We start from the raw sequence: 23,750 nt of genomic DNA on the forward strand, positions 1-23,750 counted from the left end.
ATTAGAACTCAAAGAGAGTTCCATAGTCAAGTGCTTGTGGTGTTTCTATATCAAGTAACTCTTGAGACAAAACATTTAAAGTCATGGCTAGGCTCAAAGTGCAAAGCACCAAAGAAAAATAAATTAACGCAAATTTTGCTGTGTTCAAGGATTAAACTGAAATATAAAAGATCAGAGAATTCATAATATTATTCTGATTCAAATTTCGAATGACATTAACATTCTACTGATTCAAGGGAAAGTGAGATGCCAAACCTATTCAGGATTGTAGTTGTAAACCCCACTATAAGAAGAGACATGAGCTTAATCGAACTCTCATTCTCATGCAAATTCACATCCTAAGCTTATATTAGTTTTGGTTGCTTGAGGACAAGCAACAATTTAAATTTGGTGTTGTGATGCGTGAGCATCTTGTCTATCTTTTCCTAGTGAATTTGTACTTAAATTGCTGAGTTTAATTAAGAATTAATTATATTTTAGCCACTATGGATGCTATTTTGAGTTCTGGCAATTTTATTTATTTTAGGTAGCATTCAGCGGAATTTGATGGAGTTTCTATAGTACAAGAATCAAAGGAGATGGCTACGAAGAGCGACGCGCATGCGTGCCTGATGCGTGCGCGTGATCTGGAAGTATCCATAGCGACGCGTACGCATGACTGACGCATACGCGTGACTGACGTGTACGCGTGAATTGAAGATTTGCTCAGCAACGCGGCCGCGTGACCGACGCGTCCGCGTGACTTGCGAAGAAGACTAGCAATGCGTACACGTGACTGACACATACGCGTGACGTACGCGATCTGCAGAATTTACAAAAATTGCTGGCATGGATTTTGGGCCACATTCTGACTCAGTTTTTAGCCCAGAAAACAGAGATTAGAAGCTACAGAATGGACAAATCAAGTGGTCCCCACCCATCAACTGAAGATCTGTTAATTAATTCAAATTTAAATTCAAATATTATCTTTTAGGAAAAGATATTATTTTTAGTTTTAGATAATTAGATTTTAGATTTATTAGGATTAATTATAAATAGAAACTCTGTACATTTAGACAGGGACACACACATTGTTACAAGAACCCTTATTTTTCCTCTCTGAACCATGAGCAACTAATCCTTCACTGTTAAGGTTAGGAGCTCTGTCTATTGTATGGATTGATTTTATTGCTTTTTCTATTTTAATTCATGTATGGATTTATAATTTAAGAATTGTTTTCGCTCTTTATCTTATGACTTTGCGTGGAACGGAAGTATGACCCTTTTTCTATTTGAGTTCTTGTAAAACTTGGAAAAGCTCTTTACTTGAACAACAGCTTGAAAACATATTCTCCTAAATTTTAATTATCTAGATTTAACGGGATACGTGACATATAATCCTTCTATTTTTGGCTAATTAGAATTTATGTGGCATGCAAACTGGAATTTGATCATGTAGCTTCTAATTGGAATTAATTGACCAAGGAATTGGTAGTTAATGAATTTTAGAGGAGACTAGAAAGGTTTAAGGAATTAGGGTCTAGTCACATATAGTTTGCCATAAATTAAATCCTACATAATTAAAATAGTTAGTAAGAAAAGTAAATCCGGAAAAAATAGATAACTCTGAAGCCTTAACTGTTTTATCCATATTTTATTCCCAATTTATTTAATTATCTATACTTTTGATATTCTGAATTCGAACTTAAACCTTTTGAACATTTCAAAACCAATTTCTGCTTGCCTAACTAAGTTTATCACTCAATAATTGTTGCTTAATCCATCAATCCTCGTGGGATCGACCCTTACTCACGTAAGGTATTACTTGGTACGACCCGATGCACTTGTCGGTTAGTAGTGTGAGTTGTAAAATACCGCACCATGGCACGCCAAGCCTAAAAGACCCACAATTGAATGGGCGTGCCACTTGAGCCACATGGCGTGGCACGCTGGTACAAGAATCTAGAAAAGAGATTAAAGGCTAATGAGGTTTGGACATGCCACTTGAGCAACCAGGCGTGGCACGCCAATGAACAAGAAGGCAAAGCAAAAAGCTGGGCGTGCCACTTGGTGTCGAAGGCATGGCACGCCAGCTCAAGAAGCCTTACTAAGGCGTGCCACTTGAATGATCAGGCATGGCACGCCAGCACTGAAGGAGGCCAAACAAAGCTAGGCGTACCACTTGGTATCGAAGGCGTGGTACGCCAGCTCAATTGTCTCACTTTGGCGTGCCACTTGAACGTCCAGGCGTGGCACACCAACCTTTGGAACCAAGGCAAGAGAATGGCGTGGCATGCCAGTCTCATAGCGTGGGACGCTGGTAGTGTTTTCTAGAGGAGGAGATAAATGGCCAAATAAACTGGGCGTGTGATGAGCGGATAATTTATACGCTTTTTGGCATTGTTTTTAGTATGTTTTAGTTAGTTTTTATTATATTTTTATTAGTTTTTAGTTAAAATTCACTTTTCTGGATTTTACTATGAGTTTGTGTGTTTTTCTGTGATTTCAGGTATTTTCTGGCTGAAATTGAGGGACCTGAGCAAAAATCTGATTCAGAGGCTGAAAAAGGACTACAGATGCTATTGGATTCTGACCACTATGCACTCGAAGTGGATTTTCTGGAGCTACAGAAATCCAATTGGTGCGCTCTCAATTGGGTTAGAAAGTAGACATCCTGGGCTTTCCAGAAATATATAATAGTCCATACTTTGCCCGAGATTTAATGGCCCAAACCGGCGTTCCAAATCAGCTCAAGACTGTCAGGCGTTAAACGCCGGAACTAGCACAGAAGTGGGAGTTAAACGCCCAAACTGGCACAAAAGCTGGCGTTTAACTCCAAGAAAAGTCTCTACATGAAAATGCTTCAATGCTCAGCCCAAGCACACACCAAGTGGGCCCGGAAGTGGATTTTTATGTCATTTACTCATTTCTGTAAATCCTAAGCTACTAGTTCTCTATAAATAGGACCTTTTGCTATTGTATTTTCATCTTGGTTCTTCTGGTTCCCTCTCTGGGGCCAAAGCCAATGATCACCATTATCACTTGTGTATTTTCAACGGTGGAGTTTCTACACACCATAGATTAAGGTGTGGAGCTCTGCTGTACCTCGAGTATTAATGCAATTACTATTGTTCTTCTATTCAATTCAGCTTATTCTTGTTCTAAGATATCACTTGTTCCTCAACTTGATGAATGTGATGATTTGTGACACTCATCATCATTCTCACCTATGAACGTGTGCCTGACAACCACTTCCGTTCTACCTTAGATTGAGTGGATATCTCTTGGATTCCTTAATCAGAGTCTTCGTGGTATAAGCTAGAATTGATGGCGGCATTCAAGAGAATCCAAAAGGTCTAAACCTTGTCTGTGGTATTCTGAGTAGGATTCAAGGATTGAATGACTGTGATGAGCTTCAAACTCCTGAAGGCTGGGCGTTAGTGACAGACGCAAAAGAATCACTGGAATCTATTCCGACATGATCGAGAACCGACAGATGAATAGCCGTGCTGTGACAGAGCGCGTTGAACATTTTCACTGAGAGGACGGGACTGTAGCCACTGACAATGGTGATGCCCAACATACAGCTTGCCATGGAAAGGAGTAAGAAGTATTGGATGAAGACAGTAGGAAAACAGAGAGACGGAAGGGACAAAGCATCTCCATACACTTATCTGAAATTCTCACCAATGAATTACATAAGTATCTCTATCTTTATTTTATGCTTTATTCATAAATCATTCATAACCATTTGAATCTGCCTGACTGAGATTTACAAGATGACCATAGCTTGCTTCATACCAAAAATCTCTGTGGGATCGACCGTTACTCGCGTAAGGTTTATTACTTGGACGACCTAGTGCACTTGCTGGTTAGTTGTGCGAAGTTGTGATAAAGAGTTGAGATTGCAATTGAGCGTACCATGTTGATGGCGCCATTGATGATCACAATTTCGTGCACCAAGTTTTTGGCGCCGTTGCCGGGGAATTAAATGTCCTAACTACAGTTTCACATTTGTTCCCTGCAATAACAGTGCCAGGTTTTAATCCGGCAACAACACCAAGTTTTTGGCGCCGTTGCCGGGGATTGTTTGAGTTTGGACAACTGACGGTTCGTCTTGTTGCTTAGATTAGATATTTTTCTTCAGAATTTTAAGAATGAATTCTAGAGTTTCAAGGTGATGTTTTCATCATCACCAAAGCTGATTGATTCTCATCAATTTAGCTCTTGAATGCAATGTCCTGCTGAAGCTTGGCTAGCCATGTCTAATTTCTTTAGACTAAAGCTTTAGACTAACATTGCATGATTCCTGGAATTCTTATTAAAAATTTTAAATCTCTCTATTTTCTTTTCCATATAATTTTCGAAAAATCCAAAAAAATTACAAAATCATAAAAACCAAAAATATTTTATGTTTCTTGTTTTAGTCTAGTGTCTCATTTTAAGTTTGGTGTCAATTGCATGTTTCTGTTCTTCTTACATTGTTCATGTGTCTTCATTGATCTTCAAGATGTTCTTGATGATTTCCTTGCTCTGATCTTTAAATTCTCTTGTCTTGAGTGTTTTGTTGTTTCTCATATGCATTCTCAATTTGTTAGTGTCAGTAGTATACAAACTTCTAAGTTTGGTGTCTTGCTTGCATTGTTTATTTGATCTTAGTTTCATTTTGATTATTCCTCATTATTAAAAATCCAAAAAAAATTTTAATTTGTGTCTTTTCAAGTCAATAATACAGAGAATTGAAGATTCAGAACATACAGCAGAGGAATTACACAGAAAAAGCTGGGCGTTCAAAACGCCCAGTAAGGAAGGAAAACTGGCGTTTAAACGCCAGCCAGGGTACCTGGCTGGGCGTTTAAACGCCAGCCACGCCCAAAAGGGTAGTATTTTGGGCGTTTAACGCCCAAAAGGGTAGTATTTTGGGCGTTAAGCGCCAGAATGTATACCATTCTGGGCGTTTAACGCCAGGATGGCACAAGAGGGAAGATTTTGTTTTTAATTCAAATTTTTTTCAAGTTTCCATAATTTTTCAAAATCAAATCTTTTTCAAATCATATCTTTTCAATCATATACTTTCAAAATTAATTTCTTTCCATTTTCAAAAATACTTGCTAACAATTAATGATTTGATTCAACATTTCAAGTATGTTGCCTTTTCTATTGAGAAAGGTTTAATATTTGAATCATATCTTTTCTTGTTAGCCAAGTCATTAATTTTCAAAATCAAATCTTTTTTAAATTGTTTTTCAATCAAATAGTTTTCAATCATATCTCTTTAATTTCCAATTTCAAAATCTTTTTCAAAATCATCTTATTTCTTTCTCAATCTTAGTTTTCGAAAATCAATTACCATTTTTTCAAAATTTCTTTTAATTAATTCACTTTAATTTTCAAAAATTTCTTCCCCTCTTCTCACATCCTTCTATTTATGGACTAACACTCCTCCTCAATGCACAATTCGAACTCTATCTTTCTAAGGTCGTCTACCTCTTCCTTCTATCTTTCTTTTCCTCTGACACCTCAAGGAATCTCTATACTGTGACATAGAGGATTCTATATTTTCTTGTTCTCTTCTCTTTCATATGAGCAGGAGCAAAAACAAAAGCATTCTTGTTGAGGCTGACCCTGAACCTGAAAGGACCTTGAAGCGAAAGCTGAGAGAAGCTAAAGCACAACTCTCTGAAGAGTACCTAACAAAATTCTTCAAAGAAGAAGACATGGCAGTTAAAAACAACAACAATGCCAACAATGCAAGGAAGGTGCTGGGTGACTTTACTGCACCTACTCCCGACTTCTATGAGAGAAGCATCTCTATCCTTGCCATTGGAGCAAACAACTTTGAGCTTAAGCCTCAATTAGTTTCTCTAATGCAAAAGAATTGCAAGTTCCATGGACTTCCATTGGAAGATCCTCATCAGTTTTTAGCTGAATTCTTGCAAATCTGTGACACTGTCAAGACCAATGGGGTTGACCTTGAGGTCTACAGACTTATGCTATTCCCTTTTGCTGTAAGAGACAGAGCTAGGATATGGTTGGACTCACAACCTAAAAAAAGCCTGAACTCTTGGGAAAAGATAGTCAATGCCTTCTTGGCAAAGTTCTTTCCACCTCAAAAATTGAGTAAGCTTAGAGTGGAAGTCCAAACCTTCAGACAGAAGGAAGGTGAATCCCTCTATGAAGCTTGGGAAAGATACAAACAATTGATCAGAAAGTGTCCTTCTGACATGCTTTCTGAATGGAGCATCATATGTATCTTCTATGATGGTCTGTCTGAACTGTCCAAGATGTCATTGGACAGCTCTGCTGGAGGATCTCTTCATCTAAAGAAAACGCCTACAGAAGCTCAAAAACTCATTGAAATGGTTGCAAATAACCAATTCATGTACACTTTTGAAAGGAATCCTGTGAACAATGGGACGAATCAGAAGAAAGGAGTTCTTGAGATTGATACTCTGAATGCCATACTGGCTCAGAACAAAATATTGACTTAGCAAGTCAATATGATTTCTCAAAGTCTGTCTGGAATGCAAGCTGCACCAGGCAGTACTAAGGATGCTTCATCTGAAGAAGAAGCTTATGATCCTGAGAACCCTTCAATGAAAGAGGTGAATTACATGGGAGAACCCTATAGAAACACCTATAATCCTTCATGGAGAAATCATCCAAATCTCTCATGGAAGGATCAACAAAGACCTCAACAAGGTTTCAACAACAATAATGGTGGAAGAAACAGGTTTAGCAATGGCAGGCCTTTTTCATCATCTTCTCAGCAGTAGACAGAGAATTCTAAGCAGAGCCACTCTGACTTAGCAACCATGGTCTCTGATCTAATCAAAACCACTCAAAGTTTCATGACTTAAATAAGGTCCTCCATTAGAAACTTGGAGGCACAAGTGGGTCAGCTGAGTAAGAAAGTTACTGAACTCCCTCCTAGTACTTTTCCAAGCAATACAGAAGAGAATCCAAAAGGAGAGTGTAAGGCCATCAACATGGCGGAATTTGGAGAGGAGGAAGAGGCAGTGATCGCCACTGAGGAAGGCCTCAATGGACGTCCACTGGCCTCCAATGAGTTCCCTAATGAGGAACCATGGGAATCTGAGGCTCACACTGAGACCATAGAGATTCCATTGGATTTACTTCTGCCAGTCATGAGCTCTGATGAGTATTCTTCCTCTGAAGAGGATGAAGATGTCACTGAAGAGCAAGTTGCTAAGTATCTTGGAGCAATCATGAAGCTAAATGATAAGTTATTTGGTAATGAGACTTGAGAGGATGAACCCCCTTTGCTCACCAAAGAACTGGATGACTTGTCCAGGCAGAGATTACCTCAAAAGAGACAGGACCCTGGAAAGTTCTCAATACCTTGTATAATAGGCACCATGACCTTCAAGAAGGCTCTGTGTGACCTAGGGTCAAGCATAAACCTCATGCCTCTCTCTGTGATGGAGAAGCTAGGGATCTTTGAGGTACAAGCTACAAGAATCTCACTAGAGATGTCAGACAATTCAAGAAAACAAGCTTATGGACTTGTAGAGGATGTTTTGGTAAAAGTTGAAGACCATTACATCCCTACTGACTTCATAGTCCTAGAGACTGGGAAGTGCATGGATGAATCCATCATCCTTGGCAGACCCTTCCTAGCCACAGCAAAGGCTGTGATTGATGTTGACAGAGGAGAATTGGTCATTCAAGTGAATGAAGAATCCCTTGTGTTTAAGGCTCAAGGATATCCCTCTGTAACCATGGAGAGGAAGCATGAAGAGCTTCTCTCAAAACAGAGTCAAACAGAGCCCCCACAGTCAAACTCTAAGTTTGGTGTTGGAAGGCCACAACCAAATTCTAAGTTTGGTGTTGAACCCCCACATTCAAACTCTAAGTTTGGTGTTGGGAGGTTCCAACATTGCTCTGAACATCTGTGAGGCTCCATGAGAGCCCACTGTCAAGCTACTGACATTAAAGAAGCGCTTGTTGGGAGGCAACCCAACGTTATATTTATCTATTTTCCATTGTTATTTTATGTTTTTTATAGGTTGATGATCATGTGAAGTCACAAAAATAATTGAAAAAGAAAAAATAGAAAGAAAAACAGCACACCCTGGAGGAAAACTTGCTGGCGTTTAAACGCCAGTAAGGGCAGCAAATAGGCGTTTAACGCCCAGTCTGGCACCATTCTGGGCGTTTAACGCCAGAAAGGGGCACCAGACTAGCGTTAAACGCCAGGAAGGGGCAAGCAGCTGGCGTTAAACACCAGAAATGGGCACCAGCCCGGCGTTTAACGCCATAATTGGCAGAAGGAGCATTTTTGCTCGCCACTTGGTGCAGGGATGAATTTTTCCTGACACCTCAGGATCTATGGACCCCACAGGATCCCCACCTACCCCACCACTCTCTCTCTTCTTTCTTCTTTTGCTCGAGGCCGAGCAAACCTTCTAAGTTTGGTGTGGTAAAAGCGTTGCTTTTTGTTTTTCCATAACCATTTATGACACCTAAGGCCGGAGAAACCTCTAGAAAGAGGAAAGGGAAGGCAAAAGCTTCTACCTTTGAGTCATGGGAGATGGAGAGATTTATCTCAAGGGTGCATCAAGACCATTTCTATGAAGTTGTGACCAAGAAGAAGGTGATCCCCGAGGTCCCTCTCAAACTCAAAAAGGGTCAACTTTGATCAAAGGTTGGACCAAGTCCTCATAGACATTTGTGAAGAGGGCGCTCAATGGAAGAGAGATTCAAGAGGAAAGCCGGTTCAACTAAGAAGACACTCTCATTGATGAGGACAAGCCCATCACTAAGAAAAGGATGGAGCAAACAAGAGATCCCACTCATCATGAAATCCCTGAGATGCCTCAAGGGATGCACTTTCCTCCACAAAACTATTGGGAGCAAATCAACACCTCCCTAGGAGAATTGAGTTCCAACATGGGACAACTAAGGGTGGAGCACCAAGAACATTCCATCCTCCTCCATGAAATTAGAGAAGATCAAAGAATCATGAGAGAGGAGCAACAAAGGCAAGGAAGAGACATTGAGGAGCTCAAGCACTCCATAAGATCTTCAAGAGGAAGAACAAGCCGCCATCACTAAGGTCGACCCGTTCTTTAAACTTCCTTGTTCTTTATTTTCCTGTTTTTTCGAATTTTTATGCTTATGTTTATCTATGTTTGTGTCTTATGATCATTAGTGTCTTAGTGTCTATGCCTTAAAGTTATGAATGTCCTATGAATCCATCACCTTTCTTAAATGAAAAATGTTCTTAATTGAAAAAGAGAAGAATTGCATGAATTTTGGATTTTATAACAGATTAATTATTTTGATGTGGTGGCAATACTTTTGATTTCTGAATGTATGCTTAAACAGTGCATATGTCTTTTGAGTTTGTTGTTCATGAATGTTGGCTCTTGAAAGAATGATGAAAAAGGAGACATGTTACTGAGGATCTGAAAAATCATAAAAATGATTCTTGAAGCAAGAAAAAGCAGTGAAAAAAAAAGTTGTGATCCAAGGCAAAAAGAGTGTGCTTAAGAACCCTGGACACCTCTAATTGGGGACTCTAGCAAAGCTGAGTCACAATCTAAAAAGGTTCACCCAGTTATGTGTTTGTGGCATGTATGTATCCGGTGGTAATACTGGAAGACAGAGTGCTTTGGGCCACGGCCAAGACTCATAAAGTAGCTATGTTCAAGAATCATCATACTTAACTAGGAGAATCAATAACACTATCTGGATTCTGAGTTCCTATAGAAGCCAATCATTCTGAATTTCAAAGGATAAAGTGAGATGCCAAAACTGTTCAGAGGCAAAAAGCTAAAAGCCCCGCTCATCTAATTAATAATGATCTTCATAGATGTTTTTAGAATTCATTGCATATTCTCTTCTTTTTATCTTATTTGATTTTCAGTTGCTTGTGGACAAGCAACAATTTAAGTTTGGTGTTGTGATGAGCGGATAATTTATACACTTTTTGGCATTGTTTTTAGTATGTTTTAGTTAGTTTTTGTTATATTTTTATTAGTTTTTAGTTAAAATTCACTTTTCTGGACTTTACTATGAGTTTGTGTGTTTTTTTGTGATTTCAGGTATTTTCTGGCTGAAATTGAGGGACCTGAGCAAAAATCTGATTCAAAGGCTGAAAAAGGATTGCAGATGCTGTTGGATTCTGACCTCCCTGCACTCGAAGTAGATATTCTGGAGCTACAGAAGCACAATTGGCGCGCTCTCAATTTCGTTGGAAAGTAGACATCCTGGGCTTTCCAGCAATATATAATAGTCCATACTTTGCCTGAGATTTGATGGCCCAAACCGGCGTCCCGGAACTGGCACAGAAGTGGGAGTTAAACGCCCAAACTGGCACAAAAGCTGGCGTTTAACTCCAAGAAAAGTCTCTACACGAAAATGCTTCAATGCTCAGCCCAAGCACACACCAAGTGGGCCCGGAAGTGGATTTTTATGTCATTTACTCATTTCTGTAAACCCTAAGCTACTAGTTCTCTATAAATAGGACCTTTTGCTATTGTATTTTCATCTTGGTTCTTCTGGTTCCCTCTCTAGGGCCGAAGCCAATGATCACCATTATCACTTATGTATTTTTAATGGTGGAGTTTCTACACACCATAGATTAAGGTGTGGAGCTCTGCTGTACCTCGAGTATTAATGCAATTACTATTGTTCTTCTATTCAATTCAGCTTATTCTTGTTCTAAGATATCACTTGTTCCTCAACTTGATGAATGTGATGATCCGTGACACTCATCATCATTCTCACCTATGAACGTGTACCTGTCAACCACCTCCGTTCTACCTTAGGTTGAGTGGATATCTCTTGGATTCCTTAATCAGAGTCTTCGTGGTATAAGCTAGAATTGATGGCGGCATTCAAGAGAATTCGGAAGGTCTAAACCTTGTCTGTGGTATTCTGAGTAGGATTCAAGGATTGAATGACTGTGACGAGCTTCAAACTCCTGAAGGCTGGGCGTTAGTGATAGACGCAAAAGAATCACTGGATTCTATTTCGACATGATCGAGAACCGACAGATGAATAGCCGTGCTGTGACAGAGCGCGTTGAACATTTTCACTGAGAGGACGGTACTGTAGCCACTGACAACGGTGATGCCCAACATACAGCTTGCCATGGAAAGGAGTAAGAAGGATTGGATGAAGACAGTAGGAAAGCAGAGAGACGGAAGGGACAAAGCATCTCCATACACTTATCTGAAATTCTCACCAATGAATTACATAAGTATCTCTATCTTTATTTTATGCTTCATTCATAAATCATTCATAACCATTTGAAGCTGCCTGACTGAGATTTACAAGATAACCATAGCTTGCTTCATACCAACAATCTCCGTGGGATCGACCCTTACTCGCGTAAGGTTTATTACTTGGACGACCCAGTGCACTTGCTGGTTAGTTGTGCGAAGTTGTGATAAAGAGTTGAGATTGCAATTGAGCGTACCATGTTCATGGCGCCATTGATGATCACAATTTCGTGCACCAGCGTGCCACTTGGATGATGAGGCGTGGCACGCCAGCAAGAGGATGAAGCATTTAGAGGGGCGTGGCATGCCAGACCCTAGGCGTGCCACGCTGGTACAAGTTTCCAGAAGTATGAAGATGTGAAAAATGGCCTGGGCGTGCCACTTGGTGTCGAAGGCGTGGCACGCTAGAGTACTTGGGTCAATTAAAATGCCCTGGACGTGCCACTTTGGCTCGAAGGCGTGGCACGCCAGGGATGTGATGGAGAAAGGCACACTTGGAGGGTGAGGCGTGGCACGCCAAGCTTGAAATGAAGAAAGCGTGACACGCCAGGGGAACGCCAATCACACGCCAGCTCGAAGATCACGTTTGTTGAGTTTCTTTTTCCTCCAAATTGTAATTTTCTTTTCACTTTTGTAATTTCCTTTATTTTTAGATCTAGGAATAGTATAAATACCCTTGGAAGTATTAGATACACACACAGATATGCAGATCACAATCTCAAGGGGATTGTAGAGTTTGAGTTTTTCACTTTTTACACTTCATCTCTTCTATCTTTTGTACTTTCTTTCTGAGATATGAGTAGCTAAATTCCCTCTCATTGAGAGAGGGAGCTCTATTGTACTTGATGGATTAATGATAGTGAATTTTTTCTTCTCTTCATCTTCTCTTTGATTTGTTAGAAGGGATTTCGATTTTCATGCTTAGTGTTCAATTATCTTGGAAAAGAGATTGAATGCAAAATAGGTTTCATGGAAACCTTGGAAAAGGAAACATGAAACCATGCTAGAATCTCTTCTCACCCTTGGGTAGAATCTGAGTTTTGGTGTTTGGATATGGTGACATATAATCCTCCCTCTACCTGGACCTACAAGGATGTGTGGTAAAATCAGGGACCAAGCATATCTCTCTTCATGAGCAATTAGACCAAGGAATTGGCTATTGATCAAGATCTGAGAGATTGAGTCACCAAGAGATTGGGGCTCAATCAATCATGATTGCCAAGAGGTCAATGAGTTGCATGATTAAAGAGGATATAAGCTGGATTTAATCCAAAGAGACAATATCTCCTGATCTCAATGAATTCCCTCATTCTTATCTCTCCCATTCTTTTATAGCTTTCATTTACATTCTATAAATTCCCACTCCCTTTTACATTCTTGCCATTTCTAATTCTGCACTTTATTGCTTTCCTTTATTCTTTTGCCATTTATGTTTCCGCCATGTATGTATGATTCTGCACTCACAACTTATTCTGTCTAAGCTTAATTAATTCACCCATTAATTAAAATTGTTCAAATTTACTTGACGATAATTTTGGTGCGCTTGCCAAAGAGCAGACTCATCAATTTTATTGGGAGGAGAGTGAATCCGAACTCATCAAGTACCCGTCCTCATGAAAGCAGGGGCACCCGATGACAAAGCTGAGGTCTCAAATTGCTTGAGCCTGATCTCTTGAAAGCTCGGACTCAAGCAGAGGCACTGTTGATACCCTGACCCAAAACATAAAGCCAGGCCCAATAAAGAAGAAAGGCCCACCCAAAAAGGATGGCTTTTACCGCATACCCGACTCGCTTAAGAGGTCGGACATGGTGAAAGAGATCGGATAAGTGCTTACAAATAACTGTCTCTCCGAATCTCTCGTACTATCTCTATCTTCCTCAAAGATAGATTCCAATAAACTTCCAAGATAAAGGGAGCGGTCATCCACCAACAAAGGTGGAACTATTCCAAAAAGGTAGTTATCAGCTCTACTATAAATACACTGACACTCCTCCGGTACACATATTCTAATATACGAAAACTTGCTTAAACCCCTGGCTAACTCAAGAATCAGAGTCTCTTGTAAGTACCATCCTCCACCTCCTCACGAGGAACTCGGACGGCAGCACCTCGGCATTGGAACAAGTTAGGCGCTGTCTTAGAAAGAGTCTGAGCCTCATACTCAGACCTAAATCAACGTTTCAGATAATTTTTGAAACAGTTTTAATATGCAAATTAGTTATTTTATTAAAGAAATTAAAGTTCTGTTATTCATAAATTTTTTTTTGGTTATGTATTTTTTTTATTGAAGAATTTCTTATTTTGGTGTTGAACAATGTATTTTAAAGGTTATCTTTTATCATTTTATTTTTTGAGAACTACTAAAGGGAATTGAATTTTTTTTAATGAGAATATCATGTTACTCAGCATTGTGAAAATTATTCTCTTTCATAATTTGTATGATCAAGATTCTGATTATTATCATTAAGTCTGAGTTGATCAATTAATTTAGTTAAAAATTTTATATAAAAATATTCTATTTTCACAAACCAAATAAAAATAAAATTTCTAATATATATTGTAATAAAAATGTAGTGAACATAAAAAATAAAACTGCCTTAATTAATAGATTTTATGTTTATAATTAATTTGTTTTGTTTTAATTATTATCAATATTAATTGTACTATTCATAGGGACGGAATTAAATTAAATATTAGAGAAAAGTAAAAAGTATTTATATAATAAAATAAGACTAAAATAATTTAAAAAAATTAAAATAAAATTTACATATAATTTATATATAAAAATTTAAAATTAAAAGACTATTCATTAATTCTGTACAAAAATGTATTTCAATTAACATTCTCATATGTAAATATTAAGGATTTTTCAACTTATTTCTTGAAATAGAGTGTATATATATGATGTCGTGCAGTTGCACGGGGCTTGGAGTAGTATTGTCAAAGATATTTAATTTCATTTTGACTTACAAAAATTGAGATGGGGTTCATGAGAAGTTCCTCCACCTACTTTAAGACCTTCGTAGATGATTGGTCCCATGAACTCAATTAACCTACGTCTTCATCTAACTTATCCATATCATATCAAGCATTTCAAATTGTCAGCATTACAAAGACGTGAAATCAAGAGAAGATAATTACTATACACACATACACTCGCCAACACTCAGAATAATACCAAAGCTAGCTTTTATTATTTATTTATGATATATATAATATTGCATTTGGAGGAGAATATCTCCAAACAGAAATTCAATGATATTGGATAAATAATCAGTTTAGAAAATGAAATATGTATGGGGACAATCAAAATTAAATGTGTTCTAATATGCTTTTGGTAATATATAGGAGTTCGTTTATATTTACAATTTTAACATATCTTTGAATTTTGTGTGAACAGATAATTGTAAAATTTTATTTTATATAGAAATAGAATAAAATCTAAAATAGTCCCTATAATTATCTCGAACAACAAAATTCTTAACAAAAAAAAAAATCTAACCTGATTTTTGATAATTATCTCGAAAGGATAACTGTTTTTTTTTTTTTGCACAGGGGCTAATTAGTTTTAAAAAAATATTAGGAGCCGGATTGAGTGTTTTTTTTTTGAGAGCCTCGTTGTCCTTTCGAGGTAATTATCAGGATGCGAATGGAGTATTCACTCATAGAAATATGTTGTACATCCAATTTGGCTACTAGCCTACTACATCAAACCGAGATAAAAATTTAGTATAAAAGAAAATCTAGGAGTTAACACTTTTATTAAAATTTAGTCAGTATTTAATCATTAAAAAAATTACACTATTAAATATCATCTCACACTATTAAAATTATTAATAATGACTAATTAATAACTCCACATCACATATTCTACTAGACCTTAACACTCATCAAACTTATCCATGCTAGAAACATAGAAAAAGCCACAAACACAGTAGCAATCCACATCACAGAAGTTACAATATCAACAATCGTACATCAAAATTGCAACCAAAATTTAAAACTTTATATCAGCCAATACATTTATCTATTTTTTCTAAATTTTTTATAATATTTTTAAATCTAAAAAATTAAAAATTAATTTACTGCAGATAAAAATTTAATTTAAAAATTTATTATTGACTAATAAATAATTATCATATAAACAAACTAAAATTATAATTTTCTAACATATATTTATTTAAAAGACGGATGAGTTAAGTATTAAACCAACTCAAATTAATTAGACATTTATCTATTTACAAATAAAATGTAAAGTCTTTTATATATATGGAATAATCTCACAAAAACAAAATTGTGTCAATTTGATAAATCTATAAAAATAAAATAAATTCAAAAATAATAAATTATTATTTTCATTATGAAAGATCTAAATATTGATCATTTTAATCATAAAAATATCCACTAATTTGATATCCATTAAATATTGGGTTACTTCAATAAAATTATCAAAATTTAAATGGATATTGAATTAGCTTACATCTTTTATTATTTGTATTGTTAGTGTTTAAATTTTTATAATTAGAAACAATCGTTAATTATACAAATAACACTTGATAATTGATATATATAACATTTCTCCAAATACGAACACCTCACACTACACAAAAAACAAAAGATCATATATATCTTTTACTTTTCCATCTTGGTGAGGTAGTGGAAAGTCCCACATAATCGCACCATAGATATCTTTGTCTCCTTGCATTCTTAGTTTTCGTTGTCCATGAATTTTCAAACGCTCAATCATTCTCCTCTCTTTCTCTCTCCATGTTGTATTTTCTGATCATTCTAGCAAGCCCCCAGAATTCAAAAACCACCTAATGTCATTGTCCTTGTGTCCATGGCTAAACAAATAATGGAGAGTCCCACATTGTTTGTTGAATTTATTAGATAGTTCCTCACCGTATTTTGATATCCCTCTTTTTAGGCCCTTGGTTCCAACTTATTCCTTTCCTTTTCTTTATTTATTTTTTCCACTTTGATTGAGAACCACATTTTTGCTGACATGGGTTCATTTATGATCACGAGTTATAGCTTCACTTTTGTTGGCTTCTTTTTGGAAATATCCTGTAAGGTTCAAAGCTTGTATTATTGGCATAATTATGAATCCTAATTGTTCTCGTATGGAAATAATTATTATGGTGGCTTTCATTATCCTTAGCTAGCAAGAATTAAAGTTTTTGGGTTAAAAGATGAGACATTTTTTAAATTTATCTCTGAAATATTTTTTTTCAATTAAATTAGTTTTTTAATGATTGTAAATTAATCATATTTGTCTTCCAATCACTCTATTAACAATTTTTTTAAAGATTGATGTTGTAAAACGTTAATTGATAACATATATAATACTTAATATATCTACTTAGATATTGACCAAATTGACTAAATATGTTTATGAAAATTTATTAATTTAGTTATTTTCTCCAATTATAAAAATTCTATTCCTAATATGACCTAGTGACTAAATTAATACATTTTCGTAAATATATTTAGTTAACTTCTGATTAAACATGTATGTTATATGTTATGTATGCTATCAGTTAACATTTTACATCATCAATTATTGAAAAACAATTGTGAATTATGGAGTAATTAAAAGACAGATATGATTAATTCGTAATTTTTATAAGACCAAATTGATTAAAAAAATCTTTTAAAGGCTAATTTAAAGAATTTTAATCATTTAAGGACTAATTTAAAAAATGTCTTATTTTTAAGAATTAATTTGACTATTGAACAAAAATTTTTCTTAAAAAAAAGAGTTTATATTTTGCTCGCTGTTGTGTATCATCAAGAATAGAGATTGTAGTTAGCCCATAGAATACAATATGTAGCTATATAGAGAAATTAATCAGACCCAAATTTCTTTTTTCTATATTCCACTTCTAAGTCAAAATATTTGCTCCTAATAAAAACTCAATATTGGAGAGACATATTTAATTTACTACCATCAGTTATAAACAATTATCCAATTTTAATTGTATCCTTAGTTATCACTTGGTGGTATATATATAATATGCAGGGCAATTTACTAATATAAAAAAATATAACCCAATATTATCAGAATGCATAAAATGAAAAATTGGATACTAAAATATATTTTTTGCCTATTTTATATAAATTGCGACAGAAGTCTCGCGGTTTACATAATACACGTAATTTGCTATAGGGATGTCACGAATTACGTGTAAGAAAAACTGTTCATAAACCGCGATAAGGGTGTCGCAGTTTACGTATTGGCTTGATTTGTGCATAAACCGCGATAGGGGTGTAGCGGTTTATGCATTGCTATAAATACGTTGGAGGGGTCTCGCAGATTACATTTGTGCTGTTAAGAAAAACTATTCTAGAGAGAGAAGTGGTAGTTTCTAGAGAGAAGATTAGAGAGAGTTGTGGTTAATTTGAGTTGAGATCGGAGCCGAGACCATGGTAGAGGCACGCAGTCTATACAGGCTCAACGGCGTTGTGCACGTGGCTGAGAGGATACAGGAAGAGGTTAGCATCATAATTTTTAAATAATATATTTTGTATAATGTTAGTTAAATTATTATTTTAATTATTTTTCGTTATTTTTGTTATTTTGGTTATTTTTAATTTAGTTATTATTAGCTAATGTATCCTAATGTAAATTTAAATTATTATTTTAATCGAAAAATGTAATATTTAAATTAGCAGTGTATGTTAGCAGTCTAAACTTTAAAATAACTGTTGGGTTTTTTATATATTTGGTTTATTCTGTGACATTCTCCAGCCGACTAGGTGTATATATAGTGTCCGGAGGCAGCAGAACATGTCTCTGCATGACAGGATCATACCATATATGGAGAGGGCCGGTTTGTACCATCTTGCGAGGCTGAACGCCAGGTGGTTCTGGTTGGACGAGCCCTTAGTTAGAGCTTTCATTGAGCAGTGGCGTCCTGAGACGCATACCTTTCATATGCCCTTTGGAGAGTGCACTATCATGTTGCAGGATGTTGCATACCAGTTGGGCCTGCCCATGGATGGTCTACCTGTATCCGGATGCCTTACTGATTTTGAGAAGTTTATGGAAGAAGGCAGACCGGCGTGACAGTGGTTTGAGGAGCTGTTTGGCGAGCAGCCACCACAGAATAAGGTGAAGCAGTTCACAGTCTACTTTACTTGGTTTCGTGAGAGGTTCAGGGTGCTGCCAGATGATGCTACGGAGGATACCCTACGCATATATTCTCGGGCTTACATTATGATGCTGCTTTTCACTTAATTGTTCAGTGACAAGAGTGGAAACCGGGTTCATATACGGTGGTTGCCCTTTGTGGCGAGACTTGATGATATGGGCAGTTATAGCTGGGGTCGGTAGCGGTGGCCTGGTTATATCAGTACATGTGTCGGGTGGCCAACAGAAACGTGACGAACCTGGCGGGCCTTTGCAGCTACTGCAGTCATGGATTTTCTAGCGGTTTCCCAGCCTACGGCCGTGCGGTTTCGACACATATTCATTCCCATTAGCATCGAGGTATACATATTTGTATAGTTATGCTTGACATTGTAAATTTTTTTATTATGGTTATACCTGTTGACTATACATAACGTCTTTTATGTTCAGGTGGGCCACATATCTGCCGTCATCCGACTGGAAGGAGGAGAGATGATAAACCCCAATTTGGTGGTTTATCTTGTGTTAAATTTAGAGGAATTTTATCATCTTTTCCCACATTTATTCAATGAAATAGCATGGATTTGTAATTCTCCTTTAATTGTGCTTAAGAGTGAAAACATACTTTTTAGGTCTTAAAATAGCTAAATTTAATTCACCTTGATTCCATTCGATGCCTTGATATGCTTGTTTAGTGATTTCAGGTTTAGAAGGCAAAGATTGGATTGAGAGAATGAAGAGAAAGCATGTAAAAATGGAAAACTCATGAAGAAATGAAGGAAACGCAAAGCTGTCAATCCTAACCTCTTTGCACTTAATCGATCATAACTTGAGCTACAGAGGTCCAAATGAGACTGTTCTAGTTGCATTAGAAAGCTAACATCCAGGGCTTCAAAATGATGTAAAATTTGTCATGGTTGTTTTGTATTTAGGCGATGCACACGTGTAGCCCATGCGTGCGCATCGCAGGATCAGCGTGACTCACTAAAGGCAATTTGTGGCCAGCAATTTTTGAAGCATTTTGGGCCAAATCCAACCCATTTCTGATGCTATTGAACCCATGGATTGAAGGGGGATAAACCAAGTAGTGTTAGTTTAGAGTTTTCACCATTTTTTAGGTTAGGTTTCTAGAGAGAGAAGCTCTCTCTTCTCTTTAGAATTAGGTTAGGGTTCTTAGGATTAATTTCTCTTAGATTTAGATTTTAATTCTTGTTTTCATCTACTTTTCCTTTCAATTTCTTGTTGCTACATCTTTACTCTCTTAGTTCTTCTTGTTAATTTCTTCTATTTTGCTACTTTCATGTCTATGAGCACTTTGTTGATTTTAATTTCCTTTATGCAATTTCGTGTTTTATGTTCCTTTATTGTTTAATTGCTTTGTTATTGTTATTTCCTTGCAATTGGTAGTTGTTAGATTTTATATTTTTTGTCATTTTATTATACTTTCCTTTTATGCCTTCCAAGTGTTTGATAAAATGGTTGGCAGGATGTTGGTGTACGAAATTGTGATCAATACTTTTCACAACTCAAATAATCCCCGGTGATGAATCCAAAAACTTGGTGTTCAATACCATGGCATAAACACAACTTCGCACAACTAACCAGCAAGTGTACTGGGTCGTCCAGGTAATAAACCTTACGCGAGTAAGGGTCGATCCCACAGAGATTGTTGGTATGAAGAAAGCTATGGTCATCTTGTAAATCTTAGTCAGGCAAACTCAAATGGTTATGGGTGATATACGAATAAAACATAAAGATAAAGATAGAGATACTTATGCAATTCATTAGTGGGAATTTTAGATAAGCGTATGGAGATGCTGCGTTCCTTCCGTCTCTCTCTGCTTTCCTACTGTCTTCATCCAATCCTTCTTACTCCTTTCCATGGCAAGCTGTATGCAAGGGTTTCACCGTTGTCAGTGGCTACCTCCCATCCTCTCAGTGGAAATGTTCAACGCACCCTGTCACGGCACGGCTATCCAGCTGTCGGTTCTCGATCATGTCGGAATAGAATCCAGTGATTCTTTTGCGTCTGTCACTAACGCCCCACAATCGCGAGTTTGAAGCTCGTCACAGTCATTCAATCATTGAATCCTACTCAGAATACCACAGACAAGGTTTAGACCTTTCGGATTCTCTTGAATGCCGCCATCAATTCTAGCTTATACCACGAAGATTCCGGTTAAAGAATCCAAGAGATATCCACCCAATCTAAGGTAGAACGGAGGTGGTTGTCAGGCACACGTTCATGGGTGAGAATGATGATGAGTGTCACGGATCATCACATTCATCAAGTTGAAGAACAAGTGATATCTTAGAACAAGAACAAGCGGAATTGAATAGAAGAACAATAGTAATTGCATTAATACTCGAGGTACAGCAGAGCTCCACACCTTAATCTATGGTGTGTAGAAACTCCACCGTTGAAAATACATAAGAACAAAAGTGATCATTGGCTTTGGCCCCAGAGAGGAAACCAGAAGAACCAAGATCTGATCTAAGAACTAGATGTCCAAAGATGAAAATACAATAGTAAAAGGTCCTACTTATAGAGAACTAGTAGCCTAGGGTTTACAGAGATGAGTAAATGACATAAAAATCCACTTCCGGGCCCACTTGGTATGTGCTTGGGCTGAGCATTGAAGCATTTTCGTGTAGAGACTCTTCTTGGAGTTAAACGCCAGCTTTGGTGCCAGTTTGGGCGTTTAACTCCCATCCTTGTGCCAGTTCCGGCGTTTAACGCTGGGAATTCTGGAGGTGACTTTGAACGCCGGTTTGGGCCATCAAATCTTGGGAAAAGTATGAACTATCATATATTGCTGGAAAGCCCAGGATGTCTACTTTCCAAAGCCATTGAGAGCGCGCTAATTGGGCTTCTGTAGCTCCAGAAAATCCACTTCGAGTGCAGGGAGGTCAGAATCCAACAGCATCTGCAGTCCTTTTTAGTCTCTGAATCAGATTTTTGCTCAGGTCCTTCAATTTCAGCCAGAAAATACCTGAAATCACAGAAAAGCACACAAACTCATAGTAAAGTCCAGAAAAGTGAATTTTAACTAAAAACTAATAAAAATATACTAAAAACTAACTAGATCATACTAAAAACATACTAAAAACAATGCCAAAAAGCGTACAAATTATCCGCTCATCACAACACCAAACTTAAATTGTTGCTTGTCCTCAAGCAACTGAAAATCAAATAAGATAAAAAGAAGAGAATATGCAATGAATTCCAAAAACATCTATGAAGATCAGTATTAATTAGATGAGCGGGGCTTTTAGCTTTTTGCCTCTGAATAGTTTTGGCATCTCACTCTATCCTTTGAAATTCAGAATGATTGGCTTCTTTAGGAACTCAGAATCCAGATAGTGTCATTGATTCTCCTAGTTAAGTATGATGATTCTTGAACACAGCTACTTATTGAGTCTTGGCAGTGGCCCAAAGCACTTTGTCTTCCAGTATTACCACCGGATACATACATGCCACAGACACATAATTGGGTGAACCTTTTCAGATTGTGACTCAGCTTTGCTAGAGTCCCCAATTAGAGGTGTCCAGGGTTCTTAAGCACACTCTTTTTGCCTTGGATCACAACTTTATTTCTTTCTTTTCTTTTCTTTTTTTTCGTTTCTTTTTTTTCTCTTTTTTTTGTATTCACTGCTTTTTCTTGCTTCAAGAATCATTTTTATGATTTTTCAGATCCTCAGTAACATGTCTCCTTTTTCATCATTCTTTCAAGAGCCAACATTCATGAACCACAAATTCAAAAGACATATGCACTGTTTAAGCATACATTCAGAAAACAAAAATATTGCCACCACATCAAAATAATTAAACTGTTATAAAATTCAAAATTCATGCAATTCTTCTCTTTTTCAATTAAGAACATTTTTCATTTAAGAGAGGTGATGGATTCATAGGACATTCATAACTTTAAGGCATAGACACTAAGACACTAATGATCACAAGACACAAACATAGCTAAACATAAGCATAATTTTCGAAAAACAGAAAAATAAAGAACAAGGAAATTAAAGAACGGGTCCACCTTAGTGATGGCGGCTTGTTCTTCCTCTTGAAGATCCTATGGAGTGCTTGAGCTCCTCAATATCTCTTCCTTGCCTTTGTTGCTCCTCTCTCATGATTCTTTGATCTTCTCTAATTTCATGGAGGAGAATGGAATGTTCTTGGTGCTCCACCCTTAGTTGTCCTATGTTGGAACTCAATTCTCCTAGGGAGGTGTTTAGTTGCTCCCAATAGTTTTGTGGAGGAAAGTGCATCCCTTGAGGCATCTCAGGGATTTGATGATGAGAGGGGTTTCTTGTTTGCTCCATCCTCTTCTTAGTGATGGGCTTGTCCTCATCAATGGGGATGTCTCCCTCTATGTCAACTCCAACTGAATAACAGAGGTGACAAATGAGATGAGGAAAGGCTAACCTTGCCAAGGTAGAGGACTTGTCCGCCACCTTATAAAGTTCTTGGGATATCACCTCATGAACTTCTATTTCTTCTCCAATCATGATGCTTTGAATCATGATAGCCCGGTCTATAGTAACTTCGGACCGGTTGCTAGTGGGAATGATTGAGCGTTGGATAAACTCCAACCATCCCCTAGCCACGGGTTTGAGGTCATGCCTTCTCAATTGAACCGGCTTTCCTCTTGAATCTCTCTTCCACTGGGCGCCCTCTTCACAGATGTCTATGAGGACTTGGTCCAACCTTTGATCAAAGTTGACCCTTCTAGTGTAAGGATGTTCATCTCCTTGCATCATGGGCAAGTTGAATGCCAACCTTACATTTTCCGGACTAAAATCCAAGTATTTCCCCCGAACCATAGTAAGCCAATTCTTTGGGTCCGGGTTCACACTTTGATCATGGTTCTTGGTGATCCATGCATTGGCATAGAACTCTTGAACCATTAAGATTCCGACTTGTTGAATGGGGTTGGTAAGAACTTCCCAACCTCTTCTTCGGATCTCATGTCGGATCTCCGGATATTCACTCTTTTTGAGTTTGAAAGGGACCTCGGGGATCACCTTCTTCAAGGCCACAACTTCATAGAAGTGGTCTTGATGTACCCTTGAGATGAATCTTTCCATCTCCCATGACTCGGAGGTTGAAGCTTTTGCCTTCCCTTTCCTCTTTCTAGAGGTTTCTCTGGCCTTGGATGCCATAAATGGTTATGGAAAAACAAAAAGCAATGCTTTTACCACACCAAACTTAAAAGGTTTGCTCGTCCTCGAGCAAAAGTAGAAAGAAGAGAGTAGAAGAAGAAGAAATAGAGGAGATGGAGATGGCCTTGTGGTTCAGCCAAAGGGGGAAGAAGTAGTGTTTAGGTTGTGTGAAAATGAAGGAGTGAAGAAGGGTTTATATAGGAGTGGGGGGAGGGTT

The 23,750-nt window shown here is 37.3% G+C and overlaps 1 non-coding gene across 1 annotated transcript; it reads right to left on the reverse strand.

Annotated features, from left to right (window-relative positions):
• Positions 1–6,101: 6,101 nt before the first annotated feature.
• On the reverse strand, positions 6,102–6,209 carry LOC112711590 (small nucleolar RNA R71). Its single transcript, XR_003157543.1, has one exon. It is a non-coding gene; the product is annotated as a small nucleolar RNA R71 (small nucleolar RNA).
• Between the last annotated feature and the right edge of the window lie 17,541 nt (positions 6,210–23,750).

This window comes from Arachis hypogaea, chromosome 1 (assembly GCF_003086295.3).
Source record: "Arachis hypogaea cultivar Tifrunner chromosome 1, arahy.Tifrunner.gnm2.J5K5, whole genome shotgun sequence".
Taxonomy (NCBI): domain Eukaryota; kingdom Viridiplantae; phylum Streptophyta; class Magnoliopsida; order Fabales; family Fabaceae; genus Arachis; species Arachis hypogaea.